General features: G+C 44.1%; 1 protein-coding gene across 1 annotated transcript in view; it reads left to right on the top strand.

The window, feature by feature from the left end:
• Positions 1-16,124, top strand: part of CFAP92 (cilia and flagella associated protein 92 (putative)) — a 1,173,156-nt gene that overhangs the window by 357,037 nt on the left and 799,995 nt on the right. The gene's annotated exons all lie outside the window — the stretch shown is intronic.

Below are 16,124 nucleotides of genomic sequence, written 5' to 3'. Positions count from 1 at the left end.
GTTACTTATTTTAAAAAAAATGAAGATCAAACCAAAGATGTTGTGAAGGGTGACATCATAGAAGGAGGGCCTCTTCACTCCCAGGAGAGTCCATTATAATCTATAATGTAGATATATATATATATATATATATATATATATATATATATATATGTACATGTGTGTGTGTGTGTGTGTGTGTGTGTGTATATATATATATATATATATATATATATATATATATATATATATATATTTATAGGTCCCCTACTAAATCCGAGACGAAATGCCCCGAACCCTACATTACCGAAACGTTGAAAGCGCGAAATTCAAAATCCCGATGTTAAGGGATTTTGAGTTAGCGCTTCTGGTTTTACGGTTCAGGTAAGTATGTGTGTGTAAGTGTGTTTGTGAGGGGCTTTAGTGTGTGTAAGTGTGTGTTGTGACTGTGTGTGTGTGTGTGTGTGTGTGTGTGTGTGTGTGTGTGTGTGTGTGTGTGTGTGTGTGTGTGTGTGTGTGTGTGTGTGCGTGTGTGTGCGTGTGTGTGTGTGTGTGTGTGTGAGACTGTAATGTGTGGGTGTGAGTTTGTCTTGTGTATATGTTTGTGCAATCTTGGAGTTAGAATAATAAAGTAGGGGTGTGTGCAGGGGATCTGCTTATCTTTAGTGTAGGGTGGTTTGTTTGGTTATGGGGGAGGGTGTGTGTATGTTTGTTTGTGTGTGCTGTATGTATGTATGTATTAGTTTCATGATTTTGAATTTCATGCTTTCAACGTTTCGGTAATGTGGGGTTTCAGGCATTTCGTCTTGGTATTTTGGGCGGCGAGATTCTGTGCATTCGGGATTTAGTAGGGGACCTATATATATATATATATATATATATATATATATATATATATATATATGTATATATATATATATATATATATATATATGTATATATATTCTTTAAATTATGAGATACATTTCTATATTGCTTTTTACACATCTTGTCTGTCAAGTGTTTGCATCTTTAACCCCTGCAGCATTAATTGTAAACCCAGACAAATTGCATGGGACTATGTAAGCAACTTGCTTATAAAGAAAAAACATACATTTGGTGTATGCTGATCACTTAATCTGAATAATATTAATGCTTTAAATAATTCTTTATTGAAACATAATGCTCAAAGGTACACTTCAAATAATTTGTTATTCATAGTTAGACTTCTTAATGGCCACATGATCTCTTTACCAAGTATTGTTCCTATAATATTCAAAGGTACACTAGTATCTTAGATAGGACTCAGAGCCTTCAAGATATACTTAATACTACAAAGCATTCCTTATAAATAAAAATTGCACTAAACAAACCACCAATCAACCACTAGAAAAAAACACAAATCCAGTATTAAAACAAAAAATTATATAGATATAGAAGGATAGCTATATAAACAAACAGATAAGGGCAGGTCATTGTTCATTTCTACCAGAGATGGTGCCATACTTGAGAATGAACCATGTCTTCTTTTCTGTTAGGTCTTCTGAAGTATTCAACTACAGTATATCGCAAAATGTGTTAGCTGGAACATAGAACTGATGAGTATGATTGCTTCTTTAAACATAACCAGTTGTATTATGTTTTTTGTGAGATGAATGTCAAGAAAGCTGTCTTGAGAGTGGAGCAATGCAAGTTTCAAGAGATGAATCCTGATATCATAGGTTCATAGATAAATTAGTACTAGGCTAACTACCCTTGCGAGCCAATTTAAGCCTAGCCAATTATCCCTTGTGACACTCAAACCCTGCACCTTTGTGTTTGTAAGGCAAACACCTTAACCATTAGGCCACCCTCACAACCATTTTGAAAACATGTAATATAGTGTTTATGATCAAAGAAACACAGTTATAATTCTTTGTAATACATAGAGTTTAAGCTGCTCCAATTTATTACCAATTACAGAGAGAAAGACGGAGAGAGAGAGAGAGAGAGAGAGAGTTTTGCATTTGTAGAGGTAATTTGCATTAACTCTGTTCTAATTTTGTTTAGCCCTATAGTGTGCCTTTTCCAGAATTTTATGACTGCAGTTCATACTCGGTACCTTTTCTTGATATCTTGCACATCTTTATGGTTCTGTGTCTATTCTAAACTGATTCCGTGAGCTTGAAAGTATTCTTCATAGGAGAGAGAGTGACTGAATCAAAAAGCTAGGACGAGTATTAAAGGATGTTAGGAAGGTGCTTCTGGCCAGTTGTTTCCTAAATATATTTTAAGTCTCAGTTGTCCCCCTTTTTTATCTGTTAGTAATATATCCAAAATGGGAAATACATGATATTCTTCCTTAAGATCACTGCTACAATATCCTGCTTAGGATGCGACAGATGGCCAACTTCCAAAGTTTTAGGGTACCTTCCATGTGCCCAAACCATTAGTCAGCTCCTTGGACTGGAATATTCCTGTATGCTTTCCCACCCTTTTCACTATTAACCAGGTTAATTCTGAATATTCAGAAGGACTTTGCCAAGATTATTGTGGTGACACCCTTCTGGCTCAGACAACAGTGGTTCTTCCTTATTTTGGAAATGGCCAGGGACAATTACCACAAGCTTCCTCGCTGACCAAATCTACTCTCACAGGACAAGGGATGTTTCTCCCCATTTCCCCCTGCTTTAGAGCACTTGTTGTCTCAGGCAGTCATAAAACTAGTGCCCCCAGATCAGATAGGCAAAGATTTTTATTTTAATATCTTTCTTGTGCAAAAAAAAAAAGAGTGAACCTAGAAACCAATCCTCCATTTCTTCTTTCTTAGTCTGTATGTCAAGGTCTCAAAATTCAAGATGTTAATCCCCCCAGACTTTGTTTTCACTCATTCCCCCTTCAGTTTGATAGTAGCATCAGGCATAAAAAGATGCTTATCATAACATACAATTTGCAAGGAATTCAGCCTTTTTTTTTAAAGATTTTCTATATCTGGATACTCTGTCTTACCCTTTGGTCTAAGTACTATACAAATAGTATTGACAAAGTGTCTGACACTGGTAATTGCTGATTGCAGATTTCAACACATTTTTATCTTTCCATATTCGGATGGTTGTCTTATATTTGCAGACTCTTCTTACAATTGTCTACATTCTCTGATATGTCAAGAAAGTCCTTCTCAGTCAGGTGTTGCAGGTGAGCTTACAGAAATTATCCCTCATTCCTTCCTACAGAATAGTTCTTCTAGGATGTTTTTTGGATACCTCATTAGGAAGGGCATTTCTTCCATAGGTAGAACTGTACAAAGAAAACATACTGAGCTTTTCTAACCACTCTCTGGTAATTTGCCACAGAATTTTTCAGAACGATGAGTTTCAGGCTTCTGTGATTATAATGATTCTCTTAGCCAAACTTCACATGAGAAAAATTCCGGGCACCTCATGTTAGTCTGGTCTCACCATCAATAACTTTATAGTTTCATATTGTAATGCTGGGATTTGTAACTCCTTTCTTAAAAACATGAGTGCTGGGTTTGTAAGAATGGAATTACTGTGGTGCTTGGATTATTTATTCCTCAGTCAAGATCTTCCCTTCTCCATTCTGCCTCTTCTAAATCTGTCACAATAGATGCTTCAGACTTTGCTGGGGTTTCTGTATCAGAAGGGGTGAAAGTGCACAGTCTGTGGAACAAGACAGACAGACAAAAGCACATAAATGTCAAACAGTTGTTGGAGTAACCAGTGTGCTGAAAGTCTTAAGTTATTTCTGGTTTCCAGGATCTCTGTAAAAATCACAGAAAATACCATAATGATGTGCTGTATAAACAAGCAAGGGGATACCAGATCCTACCCGCTTTGCAAACTTGTCAAGAATGCCTGGAAAGTAGTATCTCAATTCAGTTTGATTCTTAAAGTTTCAAACATTCTGTCAGAGCAAACTATTATAGCCAACAGGCTAAGCAGGACTCTTATGAATGGAAACTGCACACAGGATTCAACTGCAGGGAACACCTTAGATAAAGAAATTCTGCTCCATGATTCTTTCCAAATAGATCTCGAAACAGATACATCTGAAGTAGTTTACTTCATTTGATCAGCAACCTGTGGGTATCGAATCTGACCGGGATCCATGCTGGCAGCTTTCCAAGCTAATGATCTGAGCTCTCAGCTCCTCCCCTTACCCATAATACCCTGCTACCTCCCTCCAGTCCTCAGATCTCGTTTGCCGCGGCTTCTGAAGCATAAGGGACGAGCTCTTAGCATTTTAGTTGAGAGGAATTTAGGAGATTTTTTGTTAAAATTACAGCTATTTTGGTGTGTGAGTGTGTGTAGTAGACCCGTAGTTTAGTTAAACCATTTTTTAATTACTTTTAGTAGTAAATTAGTGTTTCCCTTCCCCTTACTGTGTGTGTTAGGGTGTGTGCTTGAGTGTGATGGCCTAGGGCCTTAAGGCCATTTTTTCAAAATGTGCTGAGTGTGGTCATAAGCTGTCCCCAGCAGATGGCCACACTCAGTGCGTTCTCTGCCTGGGGGTAGCCCACTTAACATCGGGCTGCCAGATTTGTGCGGCCTTTAACCCCCAGACTCTGAGGGACAGGAAGAACAAGCTAATCCTGGCGGGACTCTTGCCCCTGGATTCTTCTTCCTCCTCTCCCTCAGTGGCGCCAGTTGCGGCTGTGACTGTCCAGCCTTCTGCTCCCCCTCCCCTGGCTGGGACTCAACCTCCTGCTGTTTCTCAGGGAGAGGGGGACTCTTCTAAGAAAGAGGAGAGGCATAGAGAGAAGGAAAAGGAGAGGGATAGGCACAAGAGCCATAAGCGGCGGGCCGAATCAGCCCCTTCGGCTCCGCCGGCTAAATTGATTTGTTCCCCCGTGAGGGTTTCCAGGTCTTCCCCCTCTCGGCTCTTTTCCCCACGCTTCTCTCCAGAGCCGGAGGAGGAGTCCCAGTCACCTTTGAAGTCGTTTAGGTGGCCTTCCCGGCCTGCCTCGACGACTTCTTCTAGGTCTACCAGGAGTCTGTCCAACGCAGATATGGACCGGATGATGAGTCGATTCCTGCAGGCCCAGATGCAGATGGAGTGCTCCTGCCTCCCCCCCTCTGGGAGGGAGCTCGGCCTCTTTCTTTGCACCCATTGCTCCTTCTCTGATCCACTATCGGGTTTCGGAGCCATCGGATCCGAGTCGTCTCGGAGCCGGGGTGTCAACACCGATAGTAGTTGCTACTTCGACGCCAGCCTTACTCTCGAGCTTATCGGGTCATCTTTCGGATCTGAGCTCTCGGGGCCGAAAGCCGAGCTTCGGATCCGCAGGGGTGAGTGTGTCTTCAGCTCCGTTCTGTTGGAGCACGCTTCCCTTTTGGATCCGATCGCATCGGCTCGGACACCGGTCCTCACATCGGAGCCGAGGGGTCTACTCTCGGAGCCAGGGAAGAGTGGTTCACCTTCGGCTTTCGACGTGATGGAGAGGGTGCTGTCGAGGAGTTCAAAGTCCCCGGTCTGTGCTACAGATCCACCCTTCACTCCCTCGCATATGGGCCTGTCTTCCATCATCCGACCCCAGGGACAGCCTGCGTCTGCGCCTCAGTTAGTTCCCGTAGAGGAACAGGACCCTGTTGGTGAGCCCTCCTCAGACAGTCCCGCCGAGGAGGTCCCTCATAAACAAAAGTGTAAGAGGAGTCACTTGTACTCCCCTGAGTCCCTCATGGAGGACACGGACTTAGAAGAAGGGGAAGGTTCCCCCAGGTCACCCCCAGAGGACGTCTCCTTTAGAGACATTATGGAGATGCTGCGCATAAGAGGGGGGTGGTCAGCCCAGAAACCTTCCTCGGATGAGTCTGTGTTTCTGGAGGCATTTGATGCAGGCCTGTCTACCTCTTGGGTGTTCCCCCCTGGCCGACCCCCTAGTAGACTTGATTACTACCAGGGCTTGGAAGGAGCCGGACACTGTGGAGCCAATCCCTAGGAAACCGGATAAAATCCTTAGTCCCCCTTCTGACAATCCAGCGTGGAATAAAGGTTCCCCGGTAGATGCCATGGTGGTGGCAGCTGCCACCAAGAAGGAACTGGCACAAGAAAGTTCCTCGGTCCATCCTCCTGATAAGGAGCTTCGGACGATGGACCGCATTGGAAAGCAGATGTCTGATTCAGCCACCTTTTCTATAAGGGTGCTGAATTATCTAGCACACATCATTAGGTTTCAGCGGAACCTCATAAAAGAGTACGCTGGGTCTCCCCCATAGTCCATGGTGGCTGAGGACAAACAAACCTTCTCGGCTCTCATGGCCACTCTAAAGCCAATGTCTAACACTTCTGTGTGGCTTCTCTCCCATGCCATGGAGGGGGCGGCTAGAGCCAGTGGAGCAGGGGTCACCTTGCTCCGTCTTTGTGACTTTGCGGAACACTTCAAGGCGTCCTTCACGAACGCTCCCTTTGATGGTTCTACGCTATTCGGCAAAACCATTCATGACACACTACTCCAGAGCGAGAAAGATGGGAAGAAGCTGTCTGCCATCGGAATCCACTTCTCTGCTCCTCAAAGGTCCTTCTCAAGGAACCAGAGAGGGCAAAAGAAGATGTGGCTCCGGAAGTCTCAGCAGTCCCGTCCCGCTCCGGACCCTTTGTCCTTTAGAGGCAGGGGAGGACAAGATGGATGCCAGCCCGGAGGCAAAGGGGGGCTGAAGAATTTTGGGTCGAGAGAACCCTTCTCCGACCGACCCGTGCAGCAGCCCTGAGGGGTTGCCTGACTGTCCCTCTCTGGAGGCAGTTGGGGGGAGTTTTTCAGAGCATCTAGCAAGTTGGGAGTCCATTATTACAGATCACTGGGTGCTCCGAATAATATCCAGAGGTTACTCTATTCCCTTCCTGAATCTTCCCCATTAGGGAAGCACCTCCCCGATGTCCCACCCAATCAGAGTGTGGCTGCGGCTTCAGAAATAAAGAAATTACTAGAAAAAAGGGCCATCCAGCACGTCCCCCCAGAGCAGTCCGGGTTGGGCAATTACTCCAGGTTCTTTTTGGTGCCAAAAAAGACGGGGGACTAAAGGCCAATTCTCAACCTGTCAACTTTGAACCTGTTCATTGCCAAAGAGAAATTCTGGATGGTCACTCTACAATCTATTCTCCCCCTTCTGCAGGAGAATGACTGGATGTGCTCCATAGACCTCAAGGATGCGTACTACCACATTCTCATGGACAGATGATCCAGGAGGTTTCTCCGCTTTCGGCAGGGGGCCAGTCATTATCAGTTCAGGGTTCTTCCATTCAACCTCACCACAGCCCCCAGGGTGTTCACCAAGGTCATGGCAGTTGTGGCAGCCCACCTGAGACTTCAGGGAATTCAGGTCTTTCCATACCTAGACGACTGGCTCCTCACCGCCCCCGCCAGGCATCTACTTTGTTCTGCCAGGGATTATTCTTTACTCTTGGCCCATTACCTAGGCATTACCATAAATTTCAGGAAGTCGACTCTTCATCCTGTTCAAGTTCTGGATTTCATAGGGGCAAGAATAAACACGCTTCAGTCCAAGGCTTTTCTGACAGCGGACTGGTTACGCACCTTGTCACTCCATGTAATAGCACTTCTACAGTCCCCAGCCCCACCCGCAGAATTAGTTCTGAGAGCCCTAGGATCCATGGCGGCAGCCATCAGCCTTTCATTTCTTGCTCGGCTGCACATGAGAGTCCTTCAATGGACCCTTCAGGTCCAATGGTCCCTCCTCCTACACCCATTGGATTCACCGATTCCCCTAAGCAGGGTTTGCAGGAACTCCCTTCTTTGGTGGCTTCATTCCCGAGAGCTTCGGGAAGGGAGACCATTTGTGATGCCTTAACCCCAAACCACGCTGACCATGGATGCTTCTCACCTCAGGTGGAGGGGCATTGCATGGGCAGAACCGTCCAAGGCACGTGGACCCCTGTAGAGACCATTCTGCATATCAATGTTCTGGAGAGGAAGACAGTGCTTTTAGCGTTGCAAGCCCTTCAGGATCTTCTTCCTCCAGGGACTATTGCAATTCAGACAGACAACATGGCGGTGGTCTGGTACATCAACAAACAGGGAGGAACCAGGTCTTACCCTCTTTGTCGAGAGGCTATGAGAGTTTGGGAATGCGCGATTTCCACCAACCACTTTCTGATAGTAATGCACATTCCGGGTCGGTCCAACATTCTAGCGGACAAGCTGAGTTGTTCTATCCTCACACCTTATGAGTGGTCTCTAAACCCCTTAGTAGTGAAACAGATCTTCCTCAGATGGGGTCAGCCTTGCTGCGATCTCTTCGCATCTCCTTCAACCGCAAAATGCAGCAAATATTTTGCTCTAATTCCCCCACCAGGGGAGAGTCCCAGAGACGCTCTGGTTCATGCTTGGCCACCCGGTCTTCTTTATGCTTATCCTCCTCTTCCGCTGATGACAAAATTTCTGCAGAAAGCTCATCGGTTGGGGAGCAAAATAATCCTCATAGCCCCATTCTGGCCTCGTCAGATCTGGTTCCCGTATCTGCGGTCTCACATCATAGCTCCTCCTTGGGTCTTAGATCTCATTCCGGATCTGATCTCTCATCCTTCGGGATTGCAAACTCTGAACCTGGACGACCTCAAGTTCATGGCTTGGTTGATTCAGTTCCACTAGTGGCTAGGACTCCCAGTATCTCGTCTTCCATGAAATCTATTCTGGTAGCGGCACATAAACCCTCTACCAGGAAGATCTACAAGAGTAAATGGAAGTGTTTTTCCATCTGGGCCAAACATAGGGATTTGGACCCCTTTATGGCTCCCATTCCAGCAGTTCTTGAATTTCTGTCCCACATTTTTCATCAAGGGGCCAGTTCTTCTACTGTGAAGGTTCAGATGGCTGCCATTTCTCATTTCCACATCGGGGACAACCTTGGACCCTTAGCTTCCGCTAAGATATGCAAGACCTTTTTGAAAGGCACCTTTCTGTTAAGACCTCCGGTCAAGAATGCGGTTCCCCCATGGGACTGAACTTTAGTTCTTCAAGCTCTAACTGGTCCACCCTTTGAACCTGCAGCTTCCGTTGACTTAAAATTCTTATCTTGGAAAACTGCCTTCTTGATTGCAATTACTTCAGCTAGAAGGGTATCTGAACTTCAAGCCCTTTGTACAAAACCACCATACCTGGTCTTCCATAAGGACAGAGTATCTCTCAGGACTAATCCTTCATTCTTGCCTAAAGTGGCCTCCGAGACCAATATCAATCAAACCATCAATTTGCCTGTTTTCTTCCCCAACTTTCAAAACAAAGGGGAATACAGACTGCACTTGTTGGATGTGCATAGACAATTGTGATTTTACTTGCACAGGACAGCTGCTTCTCGCAAATCGGAGCAGCTTTTCGTGTCTTTCGCTAAGCCGTCCTTAGACAAGCCAGTTACAAAAGTTACCTTAGCTAGATGGATATCCCACTGCATCTTACATGCTTATACAGCTTCCGGTCGGCCAGAACCCTTGGGGGTTCATGCTCACTCTACACGTTCTATGGCTACCTCTGCAGCATTTTGGTCAAGAGTTCCCTTAGATGACATCTGTTCAGCGGCTACTTGGGTCTCTTCTCATACCTTCATTTCTCATTATAAGCTGGATCTGATATTCAGAGGTAGGGCAGCCTTTGGCTCCGCAGTACTCTGGAATATCCTTCCATGAGGACCTACCAGGTTTTTGGTAGCTTGGGACTCTGTCCCACAGGTTGCTGATCAAATGAAGTTAACTACTTCAGATAAAGAAGTTATGTACTCACCATAACGTTCCATCTGAGTAGGTAACTTCATTTGTCAGCAACCAACCCCCCTCCTTCCCCTTAGCCTGTTTCGTGGTCATATTCATAACAGAATGTGTTCCTTCTGTTACGCATCAGGTTAGCGTTTCTCTTTCGAGTATGTTTGACTGTTGTTGGTTGATAAATTGGAAAACTCGATCTGAGGACAAGAGGGAGGTATCAGGGTATTATAGGTAAGAGGGAGGAGCTGAGAGCTCGGATCTTTAGCTTGGAAAGCTGCCGGCTCAGATCCATGTCGGATCCGATACCCACAGGTTGCTGACAAATGAAGTTACCTACTCAGATGGAACGTTATGGTGAGTACATAACTTTTTTCTCATTCTAATAGATGAGAATGTTCCTATATTCTTTCCCACCCTTTCCATTGATACATAGCATTCTACTATAGATACAAAAGGAGGCTCTAAAGATGGTGGTGGTGACTCCCTTTTGGCTCAGGTAGCAGTGGTTCTCCTTTCTTTTGAGAATGGCCAAGGGCAATTATCATAGGCTTCTTGACAAACTGGATTTACTCACACAAGACAGGGTTTGTTTGATACACCCCAGCCTGAAAGCACTTCAATTGACTTCCCAGATGATAACATTTTGACACCCTTTTGGCACCTTTTCCTTTTACTGAGGATTGGCATAATGTACTAAAGGATGCTAAAAATCCTGCTACAAGAAATGATATATATGTGTAAGTGGAAAATATGATGTGATATTGTCCTGTCTCACCTTCATTCTTAGCAGGTTGGGTCTGGAACCGATCCTTGGTTTCGACTCCCCCCTTATACAAAGCTCAAGGTCTTCCACTAGCTTGTGGCTAAAACCCTATTCCATGATGCATTATGAGAGTTCCCCAGATCTCATTTGCTGATAAACAAGATCAGGTGCTCTTCATACTGGCTCTGGCTAAGTAGTTCTTTTTCTGCTTTATATTTGAAAATTGTTAAACATTTTTCAATACTTTTATTCTAGCTAATTGTTATTAAGTAAATTATCTGTGTTCTGCTCTTTTTCTGCTGTTGTTTTTGCTGTCAGCAATCGTTATTTCCATTAGGTCTTGCTTTCCATATCCCAGCATTAAATTTATAAAGCCATTTTAGTTAGAGGGTTTTTCTTTCCTGTAAGAATAGGCTAGATCGTTTAAGTTAGAGAACTGCCTTAACCTGTTAAATTAGAGGGCTTCCCCTTTGGTTTTCCCTTTGTTTTTCCTCTCTAAATACTCAGGGCTAGCTCATTTAAGTTAGAGAGCTGCCTCTGTCCCTTTTAATTGGCAGCCGTTTTTCTGTGTGTTTGGCTAATCGCTGTTGTTAAAAAAAAAAAAAAAAAAAAAAAAAGAGTGCTGTGTAAAAAGTTAGTAGTAGTAATGCTGCCTTGTACTTACACTTTTTCTCTGGTTTTCCCCTAGAGTTATTAGCTGTTTTGTCCATGTCTTCCAAAGATTCTAAGGAAACTAAACCCTCTGGGTTTAAAAAATATGCAAAGTGCAGCCAAAAAATGTCCATAACTGATGGACATACCTTTTATGTCTACTGCCTCGGAGTAGTTCACCTTCAGGAGTCCTGTGCTATCTGTCGCTCCTTTAGTCACAAAGTATTATTAGAAAGAAAGAGCAAGCTCATCCTGAGAGGATCCTTTTTCATAAGCAATTGAAGATCAGGGTCCTTCAAAATCCAGTCAATCCCAAAATCAGACAAGTCAGGGAAAAGCTTCTCTTCTTTGAGCGCTCAATCGGAGCCATCAGAAAAGTTACCTAAGGTTTCTTCTTTAGACCCGAAGACTGTCGAGCCCAAGAAGCCTTCTGCCTCGGCTCCTTCTGTACCAGTGCCATTGGAGCTTCATGTGTGGAGACAGTCCCCTGAATTGGAACTTGAATCTCCCACTTTAAGGTCTCCTTTATTGCAGTCTTCCAGATCTCCTGCTCCCTTCACTCGATGCTCCTGGAGCTTGTCTGATGATGACATGGATCACGTGGTGCAGAGGCTTTTAAGGACACAGATGATCACCAAACTCTTGTTGGATCTAATCCAGAGGGCTTTGGAACTGACCAAACCTACTCTGTCACCATTGATTCCTCCTCCAATCCAATCTTGAACCTCAGAGCCAGAATGTCCATAACTGATGGTAGTGGAACCATTGGAGCTGAGACCTATCTCAGGATCTTTGGCCCCAAATACTGCTCCGACATCTTCAGTTTCATCCGAACTTGAGGAGTCTAGGAGCCGACAGTCTCCAGTCGGGTCCAGGGAGGACAGTCGGATCAGACAGTTGTCAGATCCGAACTTGCCTCTCAGGGTGTTGGCTCAGGTGAGCTTGGCTCCTACCTCAGAGTCAACCCCCTTGGTTCTAACGATTCCCTCTGGTTCTTTGGAGCAGGGAGTCTCCTCGGATCAGGGGCAGGGGGCTTTTGAGGTAATTAGGAGAGTGCTGTCCCCACAGACAGGCTCTCTCTTGGGTCAGGACATTCTTCCCGCAAAGGCACTGGTGTCTACCTCAGTATCACTGCATCCACAAAGCCGCAGTGACCCAAGGCCTCAGGATGCCCCATCGGGCGACCCCCTATTTTCCAAAACCTTTCCAGAATACCCTTCTGAAGACATCCCTTGAAAGAGACTATGTAAGAGGAAGCATCTAAACTCCCCAGAGGAGTCCTTCACTTCAGATGCAGACCTTGATGATTCAGAAGGGTCCCCATGGTCACCCTCTGAGGATGTCTCCTTTACAGGCATCCTGGAAATACTAAAATAGAGAGGCAGCTGGAAGCCGATCAGCCCTTCTGAGGAGGAGTCTGTATACCTGAAGGCTTTTGGGTCTCACACTTCCACCACTTGGGTGTCTCTGCCCTTTGACAAGCTGATGCAGTTAGCTAGTTGAAAGATATGGGAATCTCCAGACTCAGTGGAACCTGTTCCTCACAGAACAAACAAATTCATCATCGCACCTTCAGACAAGGAATTTCTTACCAAGGGTGTCCAAGTGAATGCTATGGTGGTGGCAGCAGCCACCAAAAAGGAACTTTCAGAAACGTCATCTTCTGTCCATCCACTGAACAAAGAGTCTTGTATGATAGACAGATATGGAAAGCACATCTTCTCTTCAGTGACTTTTGCACTCAGATCGCTGAATTGTCTGACTCACTTTACTAGGTTTCGGAGATATTTCCTGAAAGAGCTAGGAGATACCCTCCAAGGTTCAGTAGCTGAAGGGGTATGAGACAAGGTTTCTTCTCAGCTCTCCACCTTAACCTCAGTGGTCAACTCCTCCATGAGGCTCATTTCTTATGCAGTGGATGGAGTGAGCAGGGCAGCAGGTTCAGAAATTTCCCTAAGGAGACATTCCTGGATGCACTTGTGTGACTTTGCGGAACTCTTTAAATCTTCTTTTGTGAATGCCCCAGTCAATGGCTCATCTTTGTTCAGGCCAAAAGTCAAAGACACACTAACCAGCTGTGAACAAGAAGAAAAGACTCTCTCTGCCATTGGAGTCTGTTTTTTCCTACCTACCAGCCCTTACCCAAATGGTCAGAAAGGTGGAAAAATTTGGTTTTGAAAATACCAGAGAGCTTTCTAGGACATGCATGGTGATTCTTCCTCTAGGGGCATAGGGGGAAGTGCTAATGGAAGATGCCGACCACGTGGCAGAGGGGGTCCGCAAAACCAAGGTGACAGGGAATCCTTCCTTGGTAAGCCCTTTCAGCGCTCCTGAAAGGAGGCTCGCCTGTCTATCTCTGGAGGCAGTTGGGGGCCACTTATCTTTGTACCCAAAAGCCTGGCTAACAATAACAAAAGACAAGTGGGTACAAAGTATCGTATCCAGAGGTTACTCCCTACCCCTTTCCTTCCCTGCCCCAAACAAAAAAAATCCCATATGTTCCACCTAGTCAAAGGGATCAGGCAACTCTAGAAATACAAAATTTACTAGTCACAAGAGTCATCCATGCAGTCCCTGCAAACCAAATAGGATCTGAAACTTACTTAAGGTTCTTTTTAGTTCTAAAAAAAAACAGGGGACTGGAGACCCATCCTGGATCTCAGCAAATTAAACAAATCAGTGAGAAAATCAAAGTTCCGGATGGTAACACTACAGTCAGTACTCCCTTTTCTGAGATGAGATGATTGGATCTGCTGTATAGACCTCCAGGATGTGTACTATCATATAAAAATGGACAGGCGATCCAGGAGTCACTTGCACTTTTGGCTGGTAGCCAGTCACTACCAGTTTCAAGCTCTGCCCTTTGACCTCAATACAGCTCCCAGAGTGTTTGCCAAGTGTATGGGAGTAGTAGTGACTCACTTGAGACGCCTAGGATCCCGAGTGTTTCTGTACCTACACGACTGGCTCCTAACCGCCACCACCGAGCATCTACTATCCATAGCAAGAGACACCACCTTACATCTCTGCTGTTACCTAGGAATCACAATAAACTACAAAAAAAAATCTGCCTTGTTGCCATCTCAGCATATCACTTTTATAGGAGCAGATCTAGATACAACAAACATGATGGCAAAACTTCCCTCCGACAGGGTTCGAGTCTTACGTCATCAAGTCTTAAACATTTTTTCCAAGAGAAAAGTACAAGCAAGAACAATCCTCAAAGTATTTCCTAGCATGGTCTAACCACTACATCTCAAATGAAACCATTATCCTTGGTGACACTAATATAAATTGGCTTAAACTGTCACAAAGCAACTCCACAAATTCCATCAATCTGTTCAAAGTTACACAAATTATACAAACCCCAAGACACACAATAAACAATCACCCTGAATCCACCCTAGACTGGATATTAGTATCAAACCCACAGTACTACTCCAATCCCAACACCCTTCCCAACACTCTAAGTGGCCACTTACCAGCCCTGATACACAGACTATCAACCTCCACTCCAAGCATTCATTCATACAAATATACCAGAAATCTAGCCAATTTTAGCCAGTTTCACCTTTGCAACCTATTACAATCACTAAACTGGAACCCATTGAAATATCTTCCCTTAGATGAAGCAGTACATTATTTCAATACTGTTTTCCTAGATACCCTTAACTCTATAGCCTCTATAAGAAAAAAGAGAGTTAAACATAACCATGCTCCCTGGCTATCTAAATCAACCAAACAATTACTGATTAATAGAGACCAAGCATGGCACAAATGGAGAAAAGATAAGACGCCACCCAATGAAACCGCCTTCAAAATACTTAGAAACAATTAATCAGGACAAAAAGACTTACTTCTCCCAACAAATAAACACCCACAGTAATAATCCTAGACTTTTTCTGGAAATCTGTCAACTCATTACTAAATCCTGGCAGCACCCAAAACCCAGCTCCATTTCCAGACAAAAGCGCAGTTGAAATCAGTGAAATATTTAATAAAAATTTTATTGATATTATCCTTACATTAGTAAATGCAGGCAATACCCCAACCCCCATTAACCCATCTATAAAACCTCAAAGCAATATTAGCTACATACCATCTTTTAACTTCCGACCTGTAGCAAGCTCTCAAATACAAACATTACTTGGCAAATTGAAACCAGGCTCCTTATCCACTGATAATCTCCCCCCAGAATACCTCAAAATTAGTGCTAAGGCAATATGTTTCCCAGTAAGTATCCTTATAAACCGATCGCTTGCAGAACATACAGTCCCCCAGCTCTGGAAAAATCAATTATCACCCCACTTCATAAAGGTGGAAACCCTCATGACCTATCTAATTTTAGACCCATTTCCATACTGTCCTCTGCATCTAAAATAATGGAAAAATGCATCCACAAACAAATGGTTGAATATCTAACCAACAACAACCTACTACCCCCTTCACAACATGGTTTTTGACCATCTCACAGTACCATTACTGCCCTAGTCTCCTTCACAAATTACATCTGTAATGCCCTAGATAGTAACCTACTTACATAAGTCCTGTTATTGGATCTCTCAAAAGCATCCGACACAGTCTCCCACATCAAACTTATCCAGCAACTTCACTCACTAGGATGCTCTGATGCCACCCTAACCTGGTTCACTAGTTACTTGAATAACCGACAGCAATCCGTAAAATGGCTGAATAACCTCTCTAGCTTTCTCCCAAATAACATAGGAGTGCCCCAAGGTTCAGTCTTGGGACCCCTACTATTCACCCTTTTTATAAATGACCTAAATAATGTTCCCATTGACTGTACTACCATACAATATGCAGACGATTCAACCATTATCTGTACCGCCAATAACTTCTCTGACCTCCAAACGTTAACACAAAAGGCCTTTACATCCATAGAACTCTGGCTAAACCAATCACAGTTATTACTTAAACCTAGTAAATCTAAACTACTCATCTTTGCATCTAAACCTGTTCCCACAGACTTTACTATATTCTCCATAAACAAAACCCCAATAGAGTTAGTAAATCAGGCCAA

The sequence above is a fragment of the Protopterus annectens genome, chromosome 7.part0 (assembly GCF_019279795.1).
Source record: "Protopterus annectens isolate FY-2018-M chromosome 7.part0, PAN1.0, whole genome shotgun sequence".
NCBI lineage: Eukaryota > Metazoa > Chordata > Ceratodontiformes > Protopteridae > Protopterus > Protopterus annectens.
The sequence above is the reverse complement of the archived record's forward strand: the minus strand, read 5'-3'. Positions and strand labels throughout refer to the sequence as shown.